At 37.5% G+C, this 16,143-nt stretch overlaps 1 protein-coding gene across 2 annotated transcripts in view; it reads left to right on the top strand.

Moving 5' to 3' along the window:
* Positions 1-16,143, top strand: part of Lhfpl3 (LHFPL tetraspan subfamily member 3) — a 641,410-nt gene that overhangs the window by 120,101 nt on the left and 505,166 nt on the right. The gene's annotated exons all lie outside the window — the stretch shown is intronic.

Below are 16,143 nucleotides of genomic sequence, written 5' to 3'. Positions count from 1 at the left end.
TATATGTATATAACATGAAAATACCATAGGCAAAACAAACATTTCACCTCCAAAAGTTTCCCCATTCCCATTCTCTCTCTAAATATATATAGCTAATGAATATAAAAATACACATAAATAATAAATGCATATATTTAGTATGAGATCAACCTTTAACTTTTTTTAACTTTTATTTTATGTGTATGAATGTTTACCTGCATGTATATAAGTTCACCACATGCATGCAATGGCCACAGAGGCCACAGAGGCCACAGAGGCCAGAAGAGAGTATCAGATCCTTCAGAACTGAGTTACAGCTAGTTGTTACTCACCATGGGAATACTGGGAGCTGAATCTGGATCCTCTGCAAGAGCAGCCAGTGCTCTTAACTGCTGAGCCATCTCTCAAGTCCCAGAGTTCAACCTTCTTAACAGATTTTTTTAAATTTTAAGTATATTTTATTGTTTTTCTACATTTTATATAATAGATCTTTTTTAAATTATTTATTTAATAACTACGTACTTCGAAGAATTTCATTACAACAGCATTAACATATTCAATAACAATTTCCAGAGCTAAGATGCATCTGTTTCAAGATTGGCTATAAATTTTTAGGTTTACAGTTGAATTAATACAGTTATACAATATTGTACTCAGTATAAACCCTTTAAGACATAAAATTAAATGAGGTTTTAGCCTTTTCAAAAGATCTTCATTTCATTATTAAAAATACACAGTTTCATACAGAAAAACTCATTTTTAATGCAATTGACACTAAGATGTTTGCACATGCATTTCTAATCTCTATATATCTGATTATTACTAGTCATAGTCGGCTACTTTCTGAGCTCCTTGGCATCTGAGCATGGATATAAAGTCATCAGGTAGATATCAATGGTAATGTTTTTCACATCTACTAATTATTAAGGAGCAATTTTTTATGCTTCGAAGAGTTATTATTTTTTAATCATTTTTAAAAAATTTTTTAACAACTACATGATTAGAAGAAGCATTTAACAACAGCTTTAACATATTCAGTAACATACTCCAAAGCAAGAGTACATCTCTTTCACAAGTGGGTGCAAGTTTCTAGGTTCACAGTTGAATTTTAATACAGTTATATATTATTGAACTCAGTATAAGTAAGCCCTGTAAGACATAAAATTTGATGAGTTTTTAACCTTTAAAAAAGATCTCCATTTCATTTTAGAATATATTATTCCTTGCAGAAAGACTCATTGTTTTTTGCCACTAACACTGAGATGTTGGCGCTTGCATCTCTAATCTGTATGTATCTGATTATTACTAGTCATAATTGGTTGCACTTGGATCCTTGGCATCTGTGTATGTCTATAAAGTCATCGGGTAAATTTCAATGGCATTGTTTATCACCTTTACTAATTAGTATGATGTAAATTTCCATGCTTCCTCCTCAAATATACATTTTTTAATGTTTAACATTTTAAACAGTTTTAACATTTAACAGTAGCAATAGCAATAATATTAGCTCTAGGCACTGTGTTGTAAGCAGATCTCTTAAACATCTTCTCAACGACTTTATATAAAAACTCCCCCATTAACTCCCCTCACAGTCCTTAGCAACTGTCATTCTAATTTCCGCTTCTATGACTTTGACTACTCTATTTACTTCACAAAGTAGAATTATATAGCATTTGTCCTCCTGTGACTGACTTGATTCACTTAGCATAATGACTTCAAATTCTGTCATGTAGATATTGTTACCATATTTTAGATATGGGGGGACAATATTGCAATTAATGTAGAGTGCAGCTGACTTTTCAAGACCTCATTTCAATTCTTTTGGACATATACCCAGTAATAGTATTGCCAGAGCATATGGAAATTCTTTTTTTAATTAAACAAAAACAGTCATACTGTTTTCCATAACAGCTATAACATTTTACATTCCCATCAACAATGCACAAGGGTTCTGGTTTCTTTATGTCTTCAACAACTCTTATTGTTGTTTGTTCAAATATTGATAATAACCAGTCTAACAGGTGTGAGAGCACATATTGCACTGGTAACTGCCAGTTTTTTGATTTGTTAATTTTTCTAAAAATTCATCATTGTAAGTTATTTATATATTTTGCATATTAACTACATATTTATTTCAATGCTTTTAAGAAAATTCTAGCTTTATTGGAATTCTTCATTTCAGCCCCTACAAATCCATGTAATTTTTTGTCTTGTTTTTAGGAGATGAGGTCTCGGTATGTTGCTAGAGGCTGAATTCAAACTCCTGGGCTTAGCCTCCTGAACTAGAAATGGGAACTCTAGCCATGTGTTACCATGCCTGGCTTATATTGACATGGAGTTTTGAGACAGAGGCTCTTGCTTTTGAAATGATAAATGGAATGGTACATTATATGTTTAGTTGGTTGGAATGAAGAATTGATAGAGGCAAAGGAAAAGCATATAAAATCTAGAAGAAAAAAATCCACAGAAGGGTATTTCTCTAAAGTTCTATAAACCATTATCTTTTATGAGACAATTTGTATCCCAGAATGAAGATTTGTGGCCTACTGGACAGAATCTAGGTTTTTAGGTTGATGATTCTCTGAATATTTCAGCCAGATGGTTCTGCAGGCTGGATGCCATCTGACCAGGCAATGTTTAGTTAGATCATTTAATTCTGTGTTTATTAAAACTTGTTCTTTTCTGGCAACATATTGTGCCTTTTTAAAGCCTTTACTTGGCAAACTGCTGAGATTTGGGGTGGTGATTTTTTTTAAGTATTTCACTAGGGTTTCCAGAGAGCATCCTCTCCTACATCTTCTAGCCTGTACAGAGTGCCAAGGATTGGGTGTCTGTCGTTTTGCCCTGTATTCCACCCCTACAATAGCTGCTTTTCACCTTTAAGCCTGATCTTGGATCACTGCAACATTGAGAGGAACTTTTTGCAGTGATAATCATCAGTGACTCTCCAGTGAGTGACTAAGTCCTGGGTCCTCTTATTGACTTGAGTTTTCTTATATGAGTACCAATAATTTATGCCTGAAAGTTTGTAGTCATGTTAGGACTCCATTTTCAGAAAGCACAGTTATAGTAAATTTAGAAGACAAAGATCAATGTGGTTGGTGGAAACCTGGGAAGTTTTGTGGTTCTGTGCACCTACTAAAGGGGATGAAAATAGACAAGGTCCCTATCTCCAAAGACCATGAGAACATGAAATAATATTCTCATTCTCAAACCCACCAACATACCAGGAACATCCACACTGGAGGGCACAGTTTAGGATAAAGAAATGTCGGAAGATGTAGGAGACCAGGAACATTATGTCCAGTGCATGGATGTTTGACCTCTAGATTCTGTGTTCTGTAAGTTCTGATCATTTTTATTACTGGTAATCAAATACTTCAAAATTTTGACATGAAAACTCTCTCTGTTGCCACCACCACGTTCACTGCTAAAAATCAGGCACACGTTTTCAGAGCTATCTGGAATTAAAAATACCTTCTTGTCAACTAAAAGAAAATCAGAATCATGAAGACAAAGGCAATACAACTTTGTCCCAGGTGTTGTGTGTAAGCAACATGGACACATAACTGCAGTATTCCTCATTCCAGAGTGTCTCTGAGTCTTGATGCCTGGGAAGTAGTTGAAGCAAGGACTCTGCACTCTCTCTATCCATTTCATATCAAAGCTGCATAACAATATTTTCTGAATTCTGGTGACCTGCCCTTCCCGCATGTCACTCATAAAAGTGAGCCCAAAGATGCTCTTCAGGAGTCATGAAAAACAAAATGAGGATATTTATTTTGGAAGCTGAGAGTAATGGAGGAACACACAGAGAACAAAACAGAAAATACAGTGATAAAAGGATGATTTATCATTACATCATCATAGACTTATTGAACTTAGATGCAGACTAATATAGTATCCATCTCCTGAAAGTTAATTGATCATCACAATGTAATGTAGGTTATTTGGACATTTTATATAGGGTAGGAAAACTATCATCTCAAATGCAATCAAATACTCTGAAACTGGATTCCTTCAGTGATTTTGCCTTTCCAGGCATGAAATAGTACAAGAGTAGAGCAAGACATATACCACCCAAGGGCCATTTGTGACCAGCAGAGCAGCTATAACATGTCTGCAGAGACACTTTGCCATTCATTAAAGAAATTCAAGCATGACAATTCTAGCTAGATGCATATCCCTGTAGAAAGCAAGAGCACTGGTGTGTGGGGGGGTGTATGCTGTCAGGATAATATATATGTCAGTTAAACAATGCTATGCTGTGGATTGCTCTGAAATCCCTTGAACTGAATGTTTCCTTATCTGACACCTTGTACACACGTCAGAAACTACTCCTCTGAATTTTTAGAGACGTCTGTGTATGGAACATGTTTAAGGAATTTTAGATGATGCCATTGGGGTAATATTGCTTCTACTGTGTTGGTTATAGACCATTTTCTGCCTACCTAGATTGCTTTTGTCCAATCCGAACCATTATTTCCAAGTTGTAGTAGCTATGTTTATCACACCATAAATATGTATTGGCAGAATCTAACTCAAGATATTCTGTTCGGAACATAAGTTATGGATATCCTGGTAACTTTTTGAAGACATGTTTTTCACAAATGTTATAAGCAATCTGATATTTGCTAATTTGAATATACTATATCGTTAACCCGAAGTTTTGTAACCTATTTTGGCTTGCATATGGTGGTGGTTCCTATTGTTTTTAATACTTTGTTAGTCAAACATACCAAGATACATATGTGTGATAATCCTTTGTATTTGTTTTTAGCCACACTTAGTGCTGTATATTATTAAAATACGTATCATATATTATATATACACATACACACATATATATGCATATATACATATATATATTATGAAATTATACCACATGGGTGAAAATGCTTTCCAAAGTGCCATAGACCATCTAATAAAAACCCAAGTGCCAAGCAAGGGAAATCTCCCCTCCTTGATCAGGGGGTTTCAAGTGACTTCCAAAACAATATAAGCTATTGTCATCACCCTTTGCTGCCTCCCAAAACTTGAAAGTAAGAGCCTATTGCTGAGGTAACCACACATTTCAGATATAAGACTTGGAGGAACCAAACTGGAACTGACCTGGAAACCTTCCCCCTGAAGACTAGGTCTCACAATATTGGGAGGTGGTATGCAAGATGACAAGGGGGAAAAGCAACCACCAGTCCTAGCCAGCTCTAAAGCCTGTGAACCACAATGACTAGAATATAGTTTCTAGCTATATTCTAAATACTTACCCTTAGACACACAGACAAGTATAGCTCTCACCTGTCACCAAAGAGGCTTCTTTTTTTGCAGCAGACAGAGGCTACTAAGAGATCCACAACTGCTCAACATTCATAGAATTCATTACTGTAGGGAGCTTAGCCCCAATTGGTACATCTACAGTAAATCTCCTACACTTAAGGCTCAGCGACTATGATGGAAGAAGAAATGAGAAGATTATAAGAGTCAAAGGACCAGGATGTCAGGCATGAGATAGTGTCTTCTAAACATGTCAGGGATGCTGCACCCATGAAATCTCAACGATATGGTTGCATATATAAGATCTGAATAATGACACCCCCAGTGGACATGCCTGTGTGGATGGGGGAATATTTCACAAGGCCCCACTCATAGATGAAGAGCTACAGGTAATTAATGGCTGCTGAAAGAGGGAGAATCAGTTTTCTCCACAGACGAGTTCTCTGATAGGTTATCCAACCCCAAATGGCCAGCCCTAAACACATGTATGTGTGAGCAACACTAAACGGACTCAGTAGATTATAGATGTATATGCACACACATATATGATAATTAGGGAGTGAGGGGACATGGGAGGAGTTTGAGGGGGAGAACAGGGTAGAACTGATATAAATAAAGTACTCATATATGAGCTTCTCAAAAAATAAAATTTTAAATAACTTTTTCTTGTTTTATGGGACTGGAAAATAAAGTTCCCAAGCTTCAACATAATGTAATAGCTAAGGACATGCTTTATGGAAATCAGGATTCCTGGGTCCAACCACATCTCTCCTTTTTACTAAGTGTGTGTATGGACAAGCTACTTCATTTCTGGTTTCTTCATTGTTAAATGGGGATAGTAAGAATACCTACTTTTAAGGCTCTCATGAAGATTAAATTAAATCAGTGTTCAATAAACTTTTATCATCTCATCTGTCAATATTCTTATAGGCCCTGAAAGTGGTGTACATCTATGTGAATAATTCTTTCTTGTTTGGTTACTGAATTTATGTGCAGAAAGAATAAGAAAACAATCAGATTTCTCAGCAGTTACCTCCTTTTTCTCATTCCTGGCAACCAAACTTGTATCCAGGCAAAGTTGACACAAGACATCAGAAGTAAATCTTATTCTTTCACATGTCTTTTAAGAAGAACCTTACATGGTATGAAACCCCACTTTTAAACACTACTTCTCCCCATATTTCTCCTGCCTGTTAATGGCAGCAAAGCAGGGGGAAGCAAGATCATTTTCCTGTTGGTTGATTCAATCTCAGCCTCTTGACTCTAATGAGTAGAGCAAGATATTCCCTCTTCTGCGAGAGAGGTGTTAGAAGACATTGTTCTACTGGCCAGGAAGGCTTATCGGTCTGTGCCTTCTGAGGGACACAGAATTATTGCACAAAGCAGGGTATTTATTTGATAAAATGTCTTGTGGGTCAGTTTCTATGAATTTTTCCTCAAGAGGCCTGGGGAATATCCCAAAAATCAATGAGAAAAAAAAAATCGTTGAATTTAAGATGTAGTTTTCAGTAAAAATTGACTTGAGTAGAATTGACTGAAGGAGATTGTTTTTTGCCCTTTGATCATTTGGAACAGTCCCTTACAGGAGGCAATGTTATCACAGAAGGGAGGGACCAGGTGGAAAACCAAGAGCAAAAGAGTCTCTGAAGATGCAAGTCTCCAGACTTACATTGCTGTGTGTGTTCTCTGTTTCTGTAAACTCTCTTCATCACATCTAGATCATAGCACCTTCAGAATCTTAAGAAAGAAATCAGCAACTTTATTGCTTAATGGTCTTCAAATGATCAGTCAGTCACAAAGCAACATGCTCATTCTAATTAATTCATGCTACTCAAATGAATTCTCTAGGAGAATTTTCAGAAACAGAAAACACTGCCACAATCTGCATAGTATTAAAATCTGTAGTTGGTTTTGCATCTGGGTCTTGACTCTAATTTTCTAATAGACTTTACTCAATTATATACCTCTTTTTTTCTAGACTAATATTGTGACTGAATATCAGATTGCATGCAATTTGGGTCTCAAACTCTAGGTAGAGTATGGGGACTTGGCTCTATTTATGAGGAAGGCACCAGAAAGAAACTGGGTGCTTTCTCTGAAACTTCTGACAAGTTACACTAATTCTCAGACAACTGGTATTATCAAGGGGGAAATGGGGGCACTTTAACTGGGAAGAGGGAGGGAGATTATATAGGGGTACAGAGATGAGAGATAAATAATGCTTAGGTGGTGTGAAAAACTAGAGGGAAATGGATTCATTCAAAAGCCTGCTGAAAATGTCCAAGTAAATCTATCTATCTATCATCTATCTATCTATCTATCTATCTATCTATCTATCTATCTATCATCTATTTATCTATCATCTATCATATCTATCATCTATCTATCTATCATCTATCTATCTATCATCTATCTATCTATCATCTATCTATCTATCATCTATCTATCTATCATCTATCTATCATCTCTCTATCTATCTATCATCTATCTATCTATCTATCTATCTATCTATCTATCTATCTATCTATCTATGAGTGCATGTGTATAGTTGAAGGCTGTGTAACAAGAAACACAATGCCAAATAGAAGAAACCTCTCATCAAGTTGTTAGGGTAGTTAAAGAGAGTCTCAAAAAACAGAGGCTATTGCCACAGCCCTTGTGTCACATTAACTTTTCTCCTTCCTGCTCTGTTTGACCTGCCCTCACTCTCTTCAGGGTCTCATGCTCCTGATGCAGGTAGACAACTGACATAACACATTTTTATCTGAATTTTGCATAGTTTATACCTTTGGGGGGAGGGGAGTGACTTACAAAGAAAGAATACCCTACACCCAGTGCCACACCACAGCTCAGTGACCCACCGTTCTGGATTGCTTTTGCTCACAGTCTGCCTCATCCCAATGTCCATGCATGCCCATTCACCCTGCAGAGTTCTGTGGGGGGTGCATGAGGTCCTAGCGAGGTCCCCAGTGCCCCACAGGGTACACAGCAGGCTAGCTTGCCTGCTCCTATTCCCCACTTCCAAGATGGCCCAACCTGTCCCTTTTTTCCTTCCAATCTCCCACCATGCTAGGCTACACCCTTCTTCCCAGGGTGCCCTGCACTCGCTCGTAGCTCCTCAGAGGATAAGTCATTTCTGGGCTATATGCTACCCCTTTCCTCCGGCTCTTACAAGCTTTCCACCAACCTTCCACAAGGCTCCTTGAGCCTTGGAGAGGGTGACAAATGTAGGGAGATCCCTCTTGTATCACGGCGAGATAGTGACTTCTTGGGCCTCTGCATCATTTGTCTTCAAGATATGGCCACTGATCTATCTCAGTGGTGTTTCCCCTACTATAAAGACAAAAGGAGGGAAGAAGACACATCTAAACAAACATGAATGCAAATACAAATGCCTAGAAGATATTAAACAGTATAATTGCAATGGCTTCCCCGCTGGGGCCTGTACCCTTTTTTGACAGAAGGGGTTGGCCTGGTCTACAGTACTAGATGTGTGTTCTACCCCTAGGAGGAGGCCTCATCCAATTAGAAGTTTGTCAGTTGTATGTATGTTAGTTGAGCCATTATTGCAATTGCAGGCATTGCTTGGCATGTCCATCGTGTGCAGTACCCAGGGTCCATTGTTGAGTAGAATCATAGGGGAGTCTTTCTTACCCAACCATCTGCATAGCGCCTTCTGGCACTATGAAAGTTATTCATCCAGTGGCATGGAGTTTTTGGCGTAGTCTCAGATCTAGCTCTCCTTCTTCCATGCTCACATCATGGCAGCATCTTCAGCAACATGGTCTTACTGAACTTTTTAGTGTACAACTGACTTTAATAGTAATAGCCTTGGTGAATTTGGTGACCTCTAGGATCTCTCTTTGACCAATAGCTCATAGGAGGGCAACCCATCCCTGGTACTGTAGTTTTCATTAACAGTTGTATAGTTTGGGAGCCTCTGTTTTTATCTTACCCAACCATAAAACTCCCAAGAACCTTACAGCTATAGCTGGCCTTTGTTTCTTCAGGTATCTTCCAAATGGGTTTCACGTCTGTAAAACACTTGAAGGAAGGTTAACATCAGATATTAAATCAATCATAGACAAGGTCTAACACAGCAAGGAAAGGTTTTATCCATTCATATTAACTGTTTTCACCATAGATTCTTGTTAGGTACCATAGCATGGGTAAGAGGCATTAATTTGGTTAGTTCTTTACTATATTTAGTTATCTCTTTGGGGTCATTCCACATTCTCAGGATCTTACATGGAGCCTTTTTGAATTCCTTTATCCTTGATATCCTTACAGGTGTTGACTCCAGTTGCCTGACCCTGCACCAGGCTAAGGAGGCAGGGGGTTTCTCTTGTCCCTGCTGCACCTATTGGTTCCCTGAGTCAGGCAGGCCCTGAGTCTGCCTCCTGACTGTAGTCCTATCTATCATTTCTACATTGGCCATACCTGGCTTCTGGGGGAGGCCTTGGTGGGAAAACTGCTTCCACTCCTAGTATAGCCTTTATCAGGAGAGAAATGCACCTTATTCAGTCTTTGGGGATCTTTAACCACCCCAGGATAGTTTTTATCCTTTGAATGCCTTTTGTAAACTGTTCTTCTGGTTTTAAACCCTTCCAGGAACTCCTTAGTACTGAATTTGGTTTTCTATCAATTTTTTCTTTGGGAATTTTGGCTTGACATAAGTCTTACCAAATTTGTCTTTGAGTAACCCAAATGGACCATTTCTCCTCTCTAGTCTTTTTTATATTTCTTGTAGGGTATTCTGTTATTCTACAGACATGTTTTACATGCTGGTCAGAGTCATTTAGATCTTCTAAATCCTCTCTCACCTTGTAAAGATCCTGTCCCATTAAAGGGCTTAGCAAAACCCTTAAAGCTCTATACCATTCTAGGGGTACCAGTTGAATTAAACTTTCCTTTATATCCCTGGTAACACAGTCTTATCTGGCCCAGTGAACTGGACATCATATATTGCTTTTCTCATACCTAGTTCTCTCAGTAATGCCTGTCCCTCCTTTATAGTCCTCCAGCCTTTGTTAATTATGGGAGTTTCCCTTGGTGATGACCATGTATCTTTAATGCCTTCCACCAGCTATCCCATTAAGGACTGCTCCTCCCTGCATTGGCCTAGGTTGAACAGCCTAGGATAGGTGGTTATATAACTCAGCTGTGAAGCTTCTGAAGGACTTAGACTGACATTATTTGCTCCCATGTCCCTTACCATCACGAGCCATGTGATGGGCTTTTAGATTGCTTGCTTGTAAGTTTTTCCTAGTTTTAATAATTCTAGTGTGGAGTATTTCCTAGCTCCAGTACCGTTAGCTTTTTTTTTTCTTTTTGTATCAAAGGTTGAATCTGAGGGGCAGCTTTAGCTACTTTTATTTTTATGTCATTTCTTTTTTCACTATTATTTGTCTTTTTTTCTGAGTCCTTGAACCTTATACACGTTAAAATGTTTTTTCCTCTCTCAAGCTCTGCAGCTGAAACTGAATCTGCAAGTACCTCCCAAGCCTTTTCAGCTTTTCCTGCTTTGGGAAAACCTTTTATTATGCAAAGTGGCTATGCCCTTTCTCTGGGTTCTCCCTTGTGTCCAAGAACTGTAAAAGGTTTTCTAGCCTTTCTATAACCTTAAAAAAAAAATCTTCACTGCTAGGTAATGGGAAGTTGGTCTTTTAAGGGAGTAACAACAGATAGGTTGACCAGGCTTCAGTGGATGGACTCATACTGAGGGACATTTTTGGATACAAATGTAATAGGCTTTAACATATATATTAGAATGCATGAAATTTGATGGGGGGCTACAAGGGAGGTACAGATAAGGGAGGGAATGTGAATATGATCAAGATGTACTGTGTGGAATACACAAAACTGAATAATTTTTTAAGTTGTAAATATTCCTGCTCAATGTTTTTAGCAGTTTATGTCCTAAATATTGAAATTTTAAGGCATCAGTTTTACTTGTTAGTCAATCAAAACATTTAGGAATTCAAACAGTTGAACTTGATGTTACTAAAAGTTACAAATCTCTTACTGAAAGACAATATAAGCCAAAAAGCCACTTAGGTTCTCTATAAGTTGATATCACCTGTGCTGGGTAGATTTAGTTGTCAATTTGACACACCTGGGAGGTGAGAACCTCGGGGAATTTCCCATATTAGAGTGGCCATGTCTATGATGCATTTTCTTGATTGTTGAGTGATATGGAAGGGCTCAGCCCTCTGGGAATGGTGCCACCTCTGGGCAGGTGGTCCTGGTTGTATAAGAAAGCAGGCTGGGCACAGCCCAGGGGAGCAAGCCAGTAAGTAGTGTTTGTCTATGGTTTCTGTGTCAGCCCCTGCCTTGGCTTCCCTCAGCGATGGACTTTTTGGAAGACTAAGATGAAATTAACCCTTTCTTCCACAAGTTGTTTTGGTCAGTGTTTTATCACAACAACAGAAAGCAACTAGGACAATACCAGTGGTTTTAAAAATAACTGGTGTTTCCTTAGGTTTTTATTTTTGTTTTCTACTTTTGTTTGATTATTGGCTTTGATTTGTTTCAAACTCTCTATAGGGTTCAGAGGCAGAGGCTTCTTATTCTGAGCTCCATAGACATATATTCCTCTAATCCTTTTGACCTCTGTGTTCCCTAAAGAGAAACTTTTTTTTTCCAAGTTTCCTGCTTTCTAAAATAGCTATTTTCTATTTTCTTTGAACATTTTAATTATTTATCAAAACACTTCAAATATGTTATTTTATATGTTGTGTATCTTTGTATCCATAATTTAAATATATAGAAACATTTGTCTATCTGAAAGTAAATGACCAGGATATGTGAACTGCGTTAATTTGTTACATGTCTGCTTTTGTAGGTCAAAATGACCAAATGTTGTCAGCTTCCCTTTTCTCCTGTGTCCTAATCCATTTTCTCACCTCCTATTAAGAAAACCATCGTTTTTTGCAGTATAAGTTGAAACAAGTTTTTCCATTAGATTTCTAAATGTATTTTAATGAAAAAGATTCTCATTTTCAACTAAACTGGTAATGTCAAGGTAATATCTTTTCTCTTCAAATTATGTGGGTAATGTCTATTCCCATTAATATCAATAACATTACAATCATAGATTTAACTGATAAAAGTTTTTATCTTTACTTAAGGAGTATTGATTAGGGAAAAATACAGGAAAGTCCATTTCTTTCTTTTGTTTTTCCTCAGCATCCATTTATTCATTCTTGTCTGCAGTGCCAGAGTTAGAAATAACTAGAGCCAAATCTCAAGACCTCACCCTGTAGCAGGTTCATCTCGTTCCTTGGCAGGCATAGAGAGAGCTTTATAAGATGACTCTATAATTACCCAGTTTTGGTAAACACACATTATTTAGCCTGTGCAGCAAAATGGCTCCTTCAGAGCCATTACATTGCAGTTCATCAAGTAAATAGTGATTTAGCCATTTTCATGAAAAATGTATGTTATTTCATTGATAGGCTGTCAATCCACAGCATTCAGCTAATTCCCTTTACTCTTTTATGAGTATTTTGAAGCCTCTTTTTGAAAACTATTACTTTACCATATGGAAACTGTTCAATGCTCTATTTCAATGTAAAAATCTGTTGGCGTGATTGTTTTTATAGATATTTCTATTATGAGCAGTCTCTCGGTGTTAGAGATAACAGGATTCAGCACCCAGACTATTAGCTTGAATTGCTTTGATGGAAAAGCTTGATTGTCTTTAAAGAATAGAATGAAATGATTTTGCTGATCATTTAAATCTGGAATAATTTAATGACAAAATTGTAAGACCCATTTAAGAGGATTCTGTAATGTGTACCCTCACTGTCTGCAAACAGGTGTGTACCATGTGCTTCAATGCTAATAGTCTCACACAAGTGCTCTTTGGATTAAAATTAAGATGTCTTTACCTATCTTTCAGAAAGATTCATTTCCTTCAGGATGACATTATAGAGTGGGTGTTTGGTATACCCCCCTGAGAAGCAAGTACCAAGAAGTAGACCTCCAGTTCAAAGACAGAATTCCATGGAGACTGCAGTGAAGAATCTGTGCTTATTTGTTTTTGTACAGATGTGTCATGCAAGAGTTTTTAACAAAGCAATGCAGTAGGATATAGATGGAGTCTTTACCCTCTGTAATGAAACCCCCCACAGTCCCAGAGATAAAAATAGCTGCCTTGCCACACAGTGCTGCTGAGCCTTGATGGAAAATGTCATGCTGTTTCTAGTTTCTTCTCCTGCATGGTATGTTGAGAACAGGTATGATAATCTAAGTATATTTAGCAAATCTCGTTAGGACACAGAAGTGGGAAATTAAGAGTGAAATCATGCAAGGACTTAAAAATGGAATTCCAGAAAGTATGTCAGGTCCTTGCTGCATTTGATAACACTTTGAGAACTGAATAGAGAATTAAATGCTTACTACTTGTTACCTATGAATTGACAGTGACTCATATATTTTTAGTTCTTAATAGGAAAGTTTGTCATAGCCCATTTATATCTCCAAGATAACACTTGTATTCAATTTTATTAATAATCCAAGTGTGATTTTAAACAAACCAGAAGGCTGAGTGTGAGAACAAAGAGCTTTCTCCATGATGTTTTCCCAAGGTCCTATAAGGTTGATGATTGCCTCCAATCTCTCTCTCTCTCTCTCTCTCTCTCTCTCTCTCTCTCTCTCTCTCTCCCTCTCTCCCTCCCTTTCTTCCACCCTCCCCTCCCCAGTGCTTTCCACTGTCTTCCTAAAAGTGTTTATAAAAGTGTTGAAATGAAGGCTGTGCATGATGGCACAGGCCTTTAGTCCCAGCACTTGGGAGGCAGAGGCAGGTGGATCTCTATGAGTTCAAGGCCAGCCTGGTCTATATAATGAGTTCCAGAGCAGCTGGGGATACAAAGAGACCATGTCTCAAAAAGACCAAAAAAAAAAGTGTTAAAATGGTAGTGAAGTTTTCCATTTAGCTAGTATTACCACTTGCTTGACAATCAGAGATGTTTGCCTAAATTATTTTGTTTGGTGACACACGAGGAGGCCTCTTAGTATTCCAACTGTTTTGCTCAGCTCAAACTATTTCAGGTTTTTTTGTTTGTTTGTTTGTTTTTTGTTTTTTGTTTTTTGTTTGTGGGGGGTTGTTTGTCTTTTTGAGACAGGGTCTCCCCTGTAGCCCCATCTGTCCTGGAACTCACTATGTAGACCAGGCTGGCCTTGAACTCACAGAGATCTGCCTGCCTCTACCTTTCACTCCACATTTGAATTGAAATAGCTAAGGAAACTGGCTAGAAGAAAATCCTCTCTTGATAGACACAATATGACAATTCATTTTCTTTGCTTTTATTCTTCTCAGAAATATCTGTGGTCTTATGAGTTTTCCTGAGGGCTTACTCTCAGGAAAGAGAACTTCCTGAACCTATAAGAAAGAGCTGGGTGTGAGCCTCTGTCAGGGCTTCTTCCTTGTGGAGCTGGACATCAAAGATGCCATTCTTAGCATTAAAAGATCCTAATTTCTGGGGCTGGGGAGATGGCTCAGCAGTTAAGAGCACTGGCTATTCTTGCAGAAGACTTAGATTTGAATCCCAGCACTCACATGGCGGCTAACAACTGTCCATAGCTCCAGTTTCAGGGGATCCGACGACCTCTTCTGTCCTCTGTGAGCATTGCATGACACAGGTACACTTACATGCATGCAGGCAATACACACATACACATAAAATAAAAATAATTAAATAAATATTTTAAAAGATCCTAACTTCTGCATTGTAAGTAATGCTTTTCAAAAAGTAATATATAATAAATCAAGCGATACAGAAAAAGTGTAAGGAAAATAAAAGCTAATTATATTCTGGCCACTCATACATGGCATTGACCTTGGCAAAAAAGATCTTTTTTTCTTTTTCTATACCTGACAAAATTGGTTTTAATGTATCAAACCTATTTTTAAAATATTTTGTTGTTTTGATAAAATTAACAAGTTTGTCATTTAAAAATCTTAAGTAATATATAGTTAAGTACAAATAAATAAAGTAAATGTTTACCCAAACTACCACCCAGACATGGCCACTACTCGTATTTTGCTGCTCTGTATGAATCCACAGGCATATATTGGTTACTGTGACTTTTCCATGAGTGGGATCTGCTCATTTACCCAAAGTAAGGCAGGGGCACACACACACGCACTCACATATTTGTATCTATTATATACCATGTGTGTGCAGGCTGTTGTGAAATGCCATGCAGGCACTGGGATTCGAACCTGGATCCTATGGAACAGCAGCGAGTGCTGAGCTATCTCTCCAGGCCCCTCAGATATCAGTTTTAAAAGCTTCACTATATTTCAACCTATAGGTAAATCTCACTTTCCCATTGTTTTATTGATGGGCATTTAACTTGTTTACAAATTTAAGGTAGTTGGGTGGTAAAAATCCTTGAACCTAAAACTTGGTTTACTTATTTTTTTTTTTATTTTTTTTTTTACAATTAAAGTTACAATTTTAACAATATGCAAAATATTACAGTAATTCAGATTTTTTGGCATAATGATTACAGATTTGATAAATATATTTTATATCTCATAATAGCGATGAGGATTACACAAAAGCTATTAAAACAGTTATGAGAATAAATTCTATTGTCACTTAAGTATCTAAAGCTATTTTCCTTTGCATTCTTCCAGAATGATTTGTTCTTATTCTTTACCTTAATTTGAGGGACTTCAAGAAGATATTTTTTTTTCATACAGAAGAATTCATTCCAAGGCAATTGACATTGAGACGTTTTCACATGCATTTCTAATCTCTATATACATGACTATCACTGGTCACAGTCACCCACCTTCTGAGCTCCTCGGCATCTGAGCATGAATACAAACTCGTCATATAGACAGCCTTCCTCTCCCACTAGAGGCTCCATACTCTG

The sequence above is a fragment of the Nannospalax galili genome, unplaced genomic scaffold, assembly GCF_000622305.1.
Source record: "Nannospalax galili isolate Female #2095 unplaced genomic scaffold, S.galili_v1.0 scaffold312, whole genome shotgun sequence".
NCBI lineage: Eukaryota > Metazoa > Chordata > Mammalia > Rodentia > Spalacidae > Nannospalax > Nannospalax galili.
Note: the sequence above shows the minus strand (reverse complement) of the source record. Positions and strands in the feature narration are given on the sequence as shown.